This window comes from Diadema antillarum, unplaced genomic scaffold, assembly GCF_040938485.1.
Source record: "Diadema antillarum isolate AM-2024a unplaced genomic scaffold, OU_Dant_1.0 seq00000476_RagTag, whole genome shotgun sequence".
In the NCBI taxonomy this organism is placed as follows: Eukaryota; Metazoa; Echinodermata; class Echinoidea; order Diadematoida; family Diadematidae; genus Diadema; species Diadema antillarum.
Window position 1 is genome coordinate 97,757 of NW_027271443.1, and position 12,452 is coordinate 110,208.

The window sequence follows — 12,452 nt, forward strand, 5'->3', positions numbered from 1 at the left end:
TTGATGTATGGCATGTATTACCCAATATATATTTTTGGGGAAGTTTCTTGCCAAAAGGTCAAAGGTCAAAAGGTAAAAGGTCAAGTGAAAGTGCTTAATTGCACTTTTTCCTCCATATCTCGAAAGTAACTCAAGGTATCATCATGAAACTTACATATTTATGCATGTTCAACCTAACAGTGATTCTCTTTGGAACTGTGAGGTCAAAGGTCAAAGGCCAGGTTTAGATAATGCTATTTTCCCATTTGATACTGAAATTATACTTTTTCTCAATACCTTGAAAATTACTCAATGCATAAATACTTATAAAAGGGTCAAAAGTCAAGTAAAAATCATCAGTTCCCCAAATACCTGCACTCTGACATTTTAATCATTCATCCAATTGAACCTAGTTCTAGGAAAGTGAACATTCAGCACATTTGTGTCAAACCTGTCATTTTAATATTTTGCCAATTGTGTGAAACTGTCATCACACATTGTCAAGACATTGTACTATAGACCTATTAGGAGAACCATGCATTATGGCGGAGGCATATCAGTATCAGTAGTTCAAATGAAGATGAGCTCTTTTTACAGTTGAAGTCTAGGGAAGTCTAGAGTTGGGTTGTATAATGTTTGGCAATCAAATGTGAAGGATATCAGACACGTCAAGTAAGGTTCTCAGCAGAACAGGAGTGATGGTTTTATTGAAAAGCCATCTTTAGTGTTTGAGAAAAAAAACACACACACAAGACACTTGGGTATTTATGTATTGTATAACTGTTGATAAGCAACCTATAAATAGGGGAGATAAGCAACCTATAAATAGGGGAGAGAAGCAATGTAAGTTTATCAAATGTTTTCTGCCATTAGCCTGAAATGGCTCTGCTGCTATTAGTTATTACTTTGTTTTCAGTTTCACTTTTGTATTTGTTAATGTTTTTAGGTCTGCTCTGTTTGTTAAAAACTTTGAACAAACTTTGTCAGTGTTAAACTGCAATATTATGCTCTGGTGCTATTCTGCTATCAACTCTTTCCAAAGGTTCTAGAGAAGTATTTTCTCAAGAAGACAATTAGGTCACCTGTCATTTACCCCAGACACTTCCATGTGACAATTAACACTCAGAGTCCATGAGTGTTTAACCAGTGTCAAGGTTAAGATCCTCCACTTGCAGTGGTATTTCAAAGAGAGCTAAATCTAATTTGCAACCATTCATGCTGTTAATGATAGTACTGCAATTTGGAAATACCATGCATATTACATTTATTTATTTTAAAGGGTGTGTACAGTGCTGGTCGAGGTGAGGATTTAGCTTTTAACATTTTGCGAGATACTCAGAAACCACTCTATGAGATGTCAAAGAGCATGCAATTCTAAGGGGTCTCAACAGTTTATTTGATGAAAATCAGTTTTGAAATGGCTGATATATCAGAAAAACAAGGTGAAACAAAGAGATCTTAATAAAAGGCGTGGCCTGTAGTCTTTTATTATCATCACTTTTTTGGATATCTCAGCCACTTGAAAACCAATTTTCATCAAATGTTGAATCCTTCTTAAAATTACATGCTCTTCCATATTTCATAAGAGGTTTCTCATTATCTCACTTAGGAATGTAAAAAAAAAATGAATCCCCACCTCAACCAGTACTGTACAGCCCCTTTAAATGGTGTGCCAAGGTAGGTTGGCTGGCACCATGTCTATCACACAATAAAAAACTGAAGACAGGACAACAATTCTGTGTCTTGTCTCGAGTAAATGGCAAAATAATTTGTCCCGTGGAAAATGGCATAATAATTATAGAGGTCACATGGAATAAGATAAATAACTGCCCATTGATGATTATACTTCATTTGTCATTGTGCACACACCCAGTGAAGTGGTCATCCTTGCATGCGCACACACACAAGAGATTACATACCTCATGTGGGTCAACCTCAAGTAACTAGCAATAATGATATCAGTAACGTATGTGACCGTGCATCACAAAACCAACAAAAACTACTACCTTTTCTTGGTTTTGTGATGCATGGTCACATATACTATTATGAGATAGAGATAGTTAACAATTGTATGCTTGCCATCAATAATCCTTGCAGTGGCTCGATATGAGAGAGTCTAGCAAAGAGAGAGTCTAGCAAAGAAAGAGAAAAAAAAAAACAGTGATGATCCACCAATTTATTTTCTTAATTTCTACAATGCTGTCGAAGTTTGAAATGACATGCATTACATGTACATCCTCATTTCCAGTGTTTTAAAGGAATTTGATTTATGCCATAAAAATGTGTTTGGCAAAAGGCACCTCTATTTCAACACAAAATTACATTGTGCTTCTTCCATATTTCATTGATATCAGAAGCTAGAAAATACATAGAGGGAAGAAAACCTTCTTTATTTTGAAATAAAATAGACTGTATCTTGTTTACAGTAATTATGTCTGGTGCTTGCCCTCCACTCTGAGGATTATGAAAAGTTGTTCTCACTGAGTGACACGTGTACTCTTGCCACTAACAATGGACAGAAAGATTGTTTCTAAGTGAATGTATTCACTTTTTTTTTCGTTTGTGTGTATGTTTGTTTGTGTTGTTTCTTTTTTTTTCATAGTCTGTTAAAATTTGCAATGACAGTATAAAGATCAATTCAAACTCTGATTTTTTTTTATTATCAACTGTTGTCGTTATGATTGATTGCTTTCAAAAATTTGGCTGAAATATCCAGAAACAAAGTAAAACAAAGCAATCATTATTATACAGTAGTTGGGTCCCACCTTTTACTAGGGTCGCTTTATTTTGGGGTAACTCAGCCATTTCAAAACTGAGTTTCATCAAATAAACTTTGAATTCCTTCTAGAATTACATGCTCTTTTATTTCATTAGAGGTATCTCATCATCTCAAAAAGTCATTAAAAAAGGTTGTAAACCTGAAAGCCCATCTCAACAGAAACTGTTACATCCCCTTACATTTTTAGTTCCCCCCAATTTCAAAATGTGAGATTTCTTTTGCTATGATAAGCAATTATGTACTGTATAATGAGTAATCTCTTGGTTTACTGTCTGTGCAGATGTTAATTGTATTCATCAGTATTATACATGCTCTTTGTACATTACTGTCGAAAATGTTCATATTTGTTTTCTTTTTCTTTTCTTTTTTACATAGTATTTGCATTCGATGGATGTGTTTTATTTCTATTTCTGTGCAACTCACGTTTTTTGATTTTATTTTTTATTTTGAAAGGTTAGCTATGAAAGTACGGAGGGATATCCCGAAAAACAACAACAAAAAAACAAAAACAAAACAGTTGCAATATGCAAATGAGGGTAACTCTCTGTATGATGGTGCAGAAAATTTTGTGAGAAGAAAATAATCATGACATTTGAAATTGTGGAAGAGATGTTGTCACACCGGATTTTGCACTGCTCGATCATTTTGCAATCCTTGTCATACACAGAGTTCAAAAATGTGCTTGTATTAGCCGACGACGGTTGGTAATGTGAGGTAGTGATCCTAACATTACTTACATTAGTGAGATTGTGTGGGAAAAGGATATTCATACAAAATGAACAAAGTGCATGTGAATCGTGTTGGATATTGAAAGGTCTTGCCAGATTCTTATTGCAGCCAAATGTTATTTAGCATTTTGTAAAGTTAGAGAAAATACGCTGAACGATGTCAAGAGTTTTGTTTTCAAGTATAGGAATGCATTACATTTGATTGCATTCTTAATGTGAAGATGGAGTATGCACGTTAGGAATATCTCAATAAAATGATGCTTTATGTAATCTATACATAAAGACTACTGGATGAAATTATGTGGTGTTATTGCTTTTCTATTTAAATTAATAACCCTTGTAGATTTTCATTCAGTTGTGTTAATTCTTGTGGCTGAAAAAAAAAAGAACAAGAATGTATTGGATTAATAATGTGTCATTGATTACACCAACGCATAAAATATCAGTTCTTCCAGCTAGAAACTATACTACGTGAATTGATGCCCTTGGTTTCAAGGGAAAGTATTCGTCTTGAATATTGATTAGTCTCTTGTTTAACCCTAAAAAGACTGGGGTATTTTGGTAGCTGGAAAGACTTGGGGGGGGGGGGGCTAAAGGCCCCCCACCCCCCCCCCCCCCCTTGAGATCTCGGCCGTGGATCGCGCAATCACCGCGAAAATGTACACAATAGTAATGTGCGATGTAATCTACAAGATCACATAATTAAGTTTTTCAAAATAGTCTTTTTTTTATTTTATATCAATCAATTATGCTAATTTATGCAAATATCAGACTTTTTGCTATAAATCAGTAAATGAAGTTCCAAAAGTGCAAATTTTTGGTCCAAATACTCTTTGTGGCATTCTTAGCAAATGCACTTGAAGAAAAATTCGGTATCAAAATTAATTTCTTATGTATTTTATTGTTTTATGAATTTATTATGTATTTCTTTGTTTTTTGACTTTTTGGTTTTTTTTTCTTTTTGTTCAGCAAAATTTTATGTCAGACGTTTTGGAAGAACAATACTGCTCAAACAAGTTGAATTTAGCCATTGAGAGTAGAAATAAGCATACAAGTATTTATATGAACCATTTGAAAAATATCAATTTGCATTCACTTTGTACACAAAATCACATTTTGGAGCCATTTTCAGTACGATGTGCACATACAAAAAGTTACATAACATCATAACCATACCCCCGGGCGTCACAAATTTGGTGTGCGGGAAACTCAAAAGAAAAAAAGTAGAGTATCGCGGTGAAAGCAATGCGCGTTGCCGAGTAACCTCTTTTGAGGGTTAACCCTGTCTTGACTGGGGGAGGGGGGTCAAATTGAACCCCCCCCCCCCACACACACACACACATATCAAGCCGTGATTCCGCAATACACAAAGATTTTGCTGCGCCATTTCATTACTTTTTTTTTTTTCATTGAAGTCTTCTGCATATTTTGAGACCAAATTTGCGACGTCCTGGTACACCTTTTTGAAGTTATGTAGTGTTTTTCATAATTATGCCTGTCAACCCGAAAACGGCTCAAATTCGTGGTATTGTGTGCAAATCCAATGCAAATTGTGTGTGTTTGGTTGAATTGATATGATTTAAATTATTTCAGTTTTTAAGCATTGAAATTAATCAATTATAATGTAAATCTGCTTGAAAAGTGCTTGCAACAAATTTTGGCCAAAAAAGCAAAACAAAACAAAAGGTCGAAAAAATAAAATTTATTACAAATTAACAGAGCAATGAAAAACAAAAGAAATTAATTTTGAAATTGTTTGATATGTAAATTTCGCAATCCCTCCCCCTTTTTGTAACGGAATTAAAAGCAAAATATGATTTCATGAGTGAAAACTTAGAATAGTTAAATTAGGGTTAATGGGCGCTCATAATTTGATCAGATATTGACGCATAGTTCTTTTATTGTAAAGACTAAAGATTGTAAAGATTAATTGATAAGGAGATTTGTAGTAGGGGGGGGGGGCATTGTGCTCTGGGTGACTCAGGCTCGTCAATAGGGGATTCCTGCCCGGTTGTACAGTATGTCCTTCCCCCCCCCCCCCCCCCCCCAAAAAAAAAAAAACAAAAACAAAAACAAAAACAAACAAAAACAAAAACAAAAACAAAACAAAACAAAAAACAAAAAACAAAACAAAGCAAAACAAAACAAACAAACAAACAAACAAACTAAAACAACAACAACAAACAAACAAACAAACCCAAGAAATAAAACGATCAGATTTTCGCATTGATAACACCCAATATGATTAAACTGTCTAAATGCTACTTCAGGGTCTTTTAAAATATAACAAATTAGCTCTATTTCGCAGAAACCCCGTTCGATTTAGTTAATCAGTCACAGAGAAATGTCGATTGTAAAGCATGTCATGAGTCTGATTCTTCCAAGTTTAGCACTTTGATGATGTTGTATGTGAATACAATAGACAGAACTTGGAGGGAAAAGATTCCCGATATCCTCTACAAAATTCCTCATTTCTCTTTGACCACTGAAGCAAATCGAATGGGATTTTCTGTAAGATATGGGCAATGATTTATGATTTCATACACTGAATTTGTATTTAGATTGATTCAATATTTTTAGTGATATCATTGCGGAGGGTCCTGTTGTATTTTTTTTTTGGGGGGGGGGGAGGGGGGGATAACGGTATACAAAATCACCACAGAAATAACATTTGCCATGTTCTGAGTTGTTCGAAAATTTTCACACTCGCATTCAAGAGATGCGCCACAGCGAACATGAAACTACAGTCACCAATGTAGGCCTATATTGTATATACCAGGAGTGGATCCGGGGATTCCGTAAAGGGGAGGCACCTTTAAAAGATTACAAGGGATCGCACGACCCCCCCCCCCCTCTCCCGTTTTTTTTTTTCTTTAAAGGACCTATTACTTTTGTTTTAACAGAAAATAAGGGGGGGGGGGGCACGCGGATCTTTCTGGATCCGCCACCGTAACTTATCACTAACTTTAAATGGCTCTGTCACATCTGGTTCTAGAAAATGTATAAAAATGTTCAAGATTGTTTTCTTTTAGTTGGGGGGGGGGGGGGAGTGAGGGGTAAGGTTCCTAAATTGACATCCTGTTTTCCTGTCAAGTTTGAAAAAGATGAAAATGTGAAAAGTGTATGAAAGGTACACGACGGACGCCGGACAATGACTGATATATTATATCTCACTTGCCTTTGTTCTCGATTACTAAGAAGCTGCAGAGCAAAAAAAAAAAAAAAAAAACATGGCAGCGCCATGAGAACGATTCGGTATTTCTCTCAAACGATAACTTCGTCCTGTCTTTCAGAATATTTCGATGGCTAAATCTACAGGACTACAACTGATACACAATAAATACAGAAAACACTGATCTGTTTGTTTTTGTATGCTGCGCTTTAATTTACTCACAGAACAAAACAAAAAATGTCAAATATCAAATACAATAGGAATATTTCAATATTCCATTTCATAATATTTACAGATTTTTCTTGCGAAAAAAGTATGCAAAACACGATGCTGATGAAAAACGGCAATCAATAGACATTATTTTTTACTCTAATATCAAAATTAAATCACAATATGATAGGCTGTTAAGCAATATTTATTATGCATGCGATGGCAGATATTTAATGGTGAAAACGGAGGGGAAACTAAAAAGCAGGCTTGTTATATTTATGGCTATACATAGCAATTAGGTACAGAAAAGTGTTGGCTTAAAAAAAGTGTTGTAATATTTACGACAAAACATTGGACATCGACAACAAAAACAAAAACCATTATGGCTAACAAATCCCCTCATACCAGGTCGCCGTTTTGTTGAAATGAAAGAATAGGGTAGAAAAGACTATAATTAGTTGACTTTAAAGCAGATCATTGTGATCCGTTGATTTGGGAAATCTGTTGATAAAAAGAAGAAAGGCATTGCATTGTATTTTTACTTTATTGAAAAAGTCATTTTCACAAAACGTGGCAGCTATAGGTAACATCTCTATTATAGAGTTCCATTTTGTTCCAAGAGGCCTTAATTGCAGGGGAGAGAGGAGGGGCCCTCCCCCACCCACTTCCCCCGAATCCCCTCATTCTCTATTGTCACAAACTTGACTTACATAAAAGATGCACTAATTAATATGGTACTATATTAGCTTTGGCAATTTTGTTTCTGGGAGTTTGTTTGTCTTCAAACAATCTCATCATGCTCTTCCCTTTTCCGACGAGACCTTTGTATTTTTCCCGTCCATTGTAGAAATCCCGGCCCCACAGCTGGCCTTGCACACTAACCAGCACATCAATGTTCAATGTAATACACCATTCCTTGATTCCGGGCATCCCTTTCATGTACGGAAAATAGCCCGACACTGTAGAGCCTTCCATGGATATTAACGATAAGTTCAATTAGTTGCAATTCATGTTATATTTATTTTCCATCCAACAAAGAGTAAAACAAATATGTGACCGTGCACCTCAAAACGAATATAAAGTCGCACACACTGATTTTGCGTGAGGACTGAAAATAATTAGTGAAATGGGTCAACCTAGTCGAACTTGACTTTTTCAAATTTTCTGAAAGAGCGGGTCTTCTTTTACATTATGCTAAAATTTGGTATCACAAAACGGGCAGGAAAGGGTGTTTTTTTAGCAGTTTATCTCGAACATTTGTGGTAGAATAGTGTGATTAGGTGTGTCTTTAGAATCTCTTTTTCATCTCTGAAAAACCTTGTCCACACTCTTCTCTTTCAACTCTAATAACTTTAGAAAGGATAGTGATACTGCTTTGAAAGTTAGCATTAATTATAGACAGAATGTGTTAATGAGGCATGCTTAATTTCAGTCTAATCTGATAATCTCTTCATTGTTGTTACTCTGGTGGTTTACTTCCCGTTTTTTGTCCCATTCATCGCACAGCCAGCACGGTTTGGTAAAGATTAAGCGCTTGAATAGACACTGTACTTCTGAGCCTCTTTTCTCAGTTCACACTTTTCCTGAGTTTGTGCTTTCTTTCCAATATTTAGATAGGTTAGGAGAGTCCATTTGATTTGAGTTATACATCATTTTAAAGCTTAAAGTCTGCTCTTTCAGAATATGGTCTTAACTAAAAATTAATGTCTGGCGACTTTTTGTTTGTTTTGAGGTGCAGGGTCACATAATACAACATAATATAAAACATGCATGCGTAAAACAATCATAATGTTTGATAACTTTCAATGAAGGGAAAATGCATAACGCAAAGTATATAAAATATGAAAGTGTATATACGAACACCTATGCGTGCTTAAAGGATAACAAATGTTAATAGTACATTGTGTTATAATAACAATAACAATAATTGCATTTATATGGCACTTTTACAATATCTTGACCCCTCCAAGGCCAAAGGGTGGGGGGGGGGGCACATCATACCCCCTCCCTTTATAACTTCTTTATTATATAACATATCACCGTCCTATTTGCCACATGATGGGTAGAGCTACTCGTACTCTACATGACCTATTATTTGAAATTTCTCAAGGTCACCCATTGAGGGCGCTATTTACCAAAATATATGGAAATACATAGGAAATGTGCTAAAATCATGTTTTTTTTTCTTTTATTTCTTTATTCCCAGCACTTATGTTTTTATTTTATATCAATCATTTTCATATTTGACATAAAGCAAAAGCAAGTCAACCTCCACAGTATGTTATGGTTGAAATTTCTCAAGGTCATCACGCGGGGGCGCTATTCATTACAATATAAAGAAATATATGAGACCTACAGTATGATGTATTGCTTGGGATAGGTACGAATATGTTGGTGTCACATTTCATATTTCCATGATATTGGAATTTTAAGTTTGCAGATTAATAATATGATAAACGAATGATATAACAGGCAAATGCCGTGTGAAAATTACTCAAAATAAAAGGGCAGTCTTTGAAAATGCTTTATTTCTCAATTATTTCTATCATGTCTATTGTTTGATGCCTATGCCATATAGAAATAAAGGAAATAGTAAGAATACCATTTCAGGGTAATTCATGACCATTATTACTTCACATTTTGGTCCTTCAGCAAATTACAGCCAAGAAAACCCCAATTTCATCCATTATTATGTTGTTAACTGAAATTGAAACAGAAAAACATGCAAAATGTGACTGACATGGTTATCAGTTTACGGTTGCCATGGCAACCAAGAATATCGGAGATAGCTAAATACTATATCAAAATGTTTGCAATAAGACTTCAGGAAAAGTCACAAAATTTGTTTGAAATCGGATAAAGGGTGTGGGAGTGGCAAATGAGTATGGTAGGGGCACAATGCCCCCTCCCCCTTGGGCTTTATAGGGTTAAACAGTTGTTTCTAAGCGGGCTGGTGTTAATTATATAAGAAAACTAGGAAACACAGCAATGTAGGAATGGAAAATAGAGTGATGTACTAAAAAGCAAAGCCTGTAATACATGGATCACTTAAAACAAGAACGACAACAACACACCCTACCTAACAATCAACTTGATGTGTGAACACAAGAAGTCATACTTATTTATCACGATTTAATTTGCTAGTTGTTCTATATAGCGCAGGTTAGCAGAGAAGATAGAGTGTATAGACGAATTCATGAGGATAGGGTCGCTCTTACTCCTGATGATGAACAGGAGTACCATCGATGCCATAGACGAGTAGACCACAACATCACTTTGGTTCTAAGGTGTGCTCTGGTTAGTGTGGCCCGTCTTGTTGCTCATATCCAGCTCGGCGCACTGCAAGGGATGGTTCGGCCTTACATAGGCCTTATGAATTTAACAACAAATGTTATAGACAACAAATAGTAACGGCTTTTCCTCACTTTCAACTCGATTGCATTTCCTTCACTGATGGAAATGAACAAGACAGGACAAAAGACATTCTGTTATGACTATATCCAGGAGGAAACTGCATGACCAGCGTAGGGTTGTTTTATAACAGGGCCGACGAAAGGGGGGGGGGGGGGGGGGGGGGGGGAGGGGGGAATTGCCCCCTTGTTTTTAGCCTAAATAGGAATAAATAGGTCCTTTCATTTGTTTTCTATAGTGTTTCTGTGTTGTTTTGTGTTTGCTTTTGTTTGGTTGGTTTTATTTTTGTTAACTAATTAATCCTAATTCTCATCATGCATCGTGCAGATAATCCTTCAGCAATTGTTCAATGTAGCACTTGATTTTGTTATAGAAGCAATTTTCATGCATAGCGCATAGAGATAAGGAGTGTCAGGGTTCCCACAGAAATTTGAAAACATAATTTCATGACTTTTCCATGACTTTTCCATGACTATATTGCTGCTTTCCATGACTTCCTTTCTGGCACGGTTTCCAAAATCAGACACGTTATGATGGCCTCCACCTCCCCTCACAGCCATCCGTTCCACCCACTATCTTACTCATGACAATCATGTACATCTATTATTATTAGTATATGTCCCGGGAGTTATGTAGAATTTGGGATGTCACAAAACTGGGAAAAATGGAAATCATGAACACCAATTATAATAGCAGAGTCCGATCACACAATATGAGAGTTGCGAGACACGACAAACTGGAAAGCTACCATAGCCAAGAGGTAAATGCAATTCCATGACTTTTCCATGACTTCTCACAAATTTTCCAAATTCCCTGACTTTTCCCTGACTTTCCATAACCACAGTTTTTTCCAGAATTTTCCATGACTGTGGGAACCCTGACTGTATACATTTATAGTCAAATACAAAATTCTTACGAAGACATTCAAATCAAGCAGATTCGTCAGTGTTGCTAACGTACAAGTGTGTAGGGCCCCTTCTCCGAATCACCGTTTATAACCCAGCTCTATAACCCAGAGCTGGCGCAACTGGAGGGGTCTTTTTTTTTTTTTTTTTTTTTTGCTTGTCCGCTGAAGAAGCGACTCAAAATAAAAATACAAATTGGGCCCCCTCACTTTTGAAAACGTAGCACCGACCCTGTAATGGTCTACTGTAGGTAATAGCCATGCATATAGATTTTTCAGAATCCTTCTCGCTTGATAGTCTATCATAGCGACATAATTGTCTGATGGAGAAATATACATATTGTTAAACGAATTAGTATTCAATTAATAAACTGATAAATCAGTAAATAGATGGGTAAAATTCATGATGACGTATAAATGGCCTGACATTTAAAAGAATGTGAAGATCGTGCTACCTTTTTTTTTTTTTTTTTTTGGTAACGTCACAACTGCCTTGTTGGATATTATGATATCTTTTCCTGTTTTTGCTTGCACAAAGATGAGATGCACATTAATCATCATTCATGAAATATCTGTTGTTTTGAGTAATGATGTGAGGTCTGGTAAGAGTACTCGTGACCTTACCAGTTGGGCAGACAGTTTGGACGCCACTTGACACATATCACGACGATGATGACAATGATAATACCGAAAATGCTCAAGGATAGGGTGACTGGGAGGATGACTCCAAGACGATTACCGGAATCCGCTGTATAAAGGTGAGATGGGGGGGGGGGGGGAATTAGGTGGGGCATCAAAGAAAATGCGATAATGTCAAGTCAGAAATGCTCTCAGACTCGTCGTGTAGATTTTAAATTTACACAACTCAGAACAAGCGTCAAATGTCAGGTGTCAAACGTTTTTGAGAGCTTAAACAAAACAGAAATGACAATTATTGAATGAAAATGATGCAATATGAAATAGCCAAGGAAATTAATCAACTAATTAATCATCATCACCATTTACAGAAAAACTGGGGGAAATTGTTGCAAAAATGATAGCACAAAGGTCATATGCATGGATTCACTTCACGGTGAAATTCCATTCCACTATCAATTTGGCTCAACCCATGAAGTACCAACATCCTAATTCATTTCCCCCGATTTTTCATAATATACATTTAGATGTATAAACCTACAATAAAAGAAAATTACAGGTTTGCAAAAGCCTGAAAGTAAACTAAAATATAGAAATGGCGAGGAATGCCCGTTGCTTGGTAGTATATTTTTA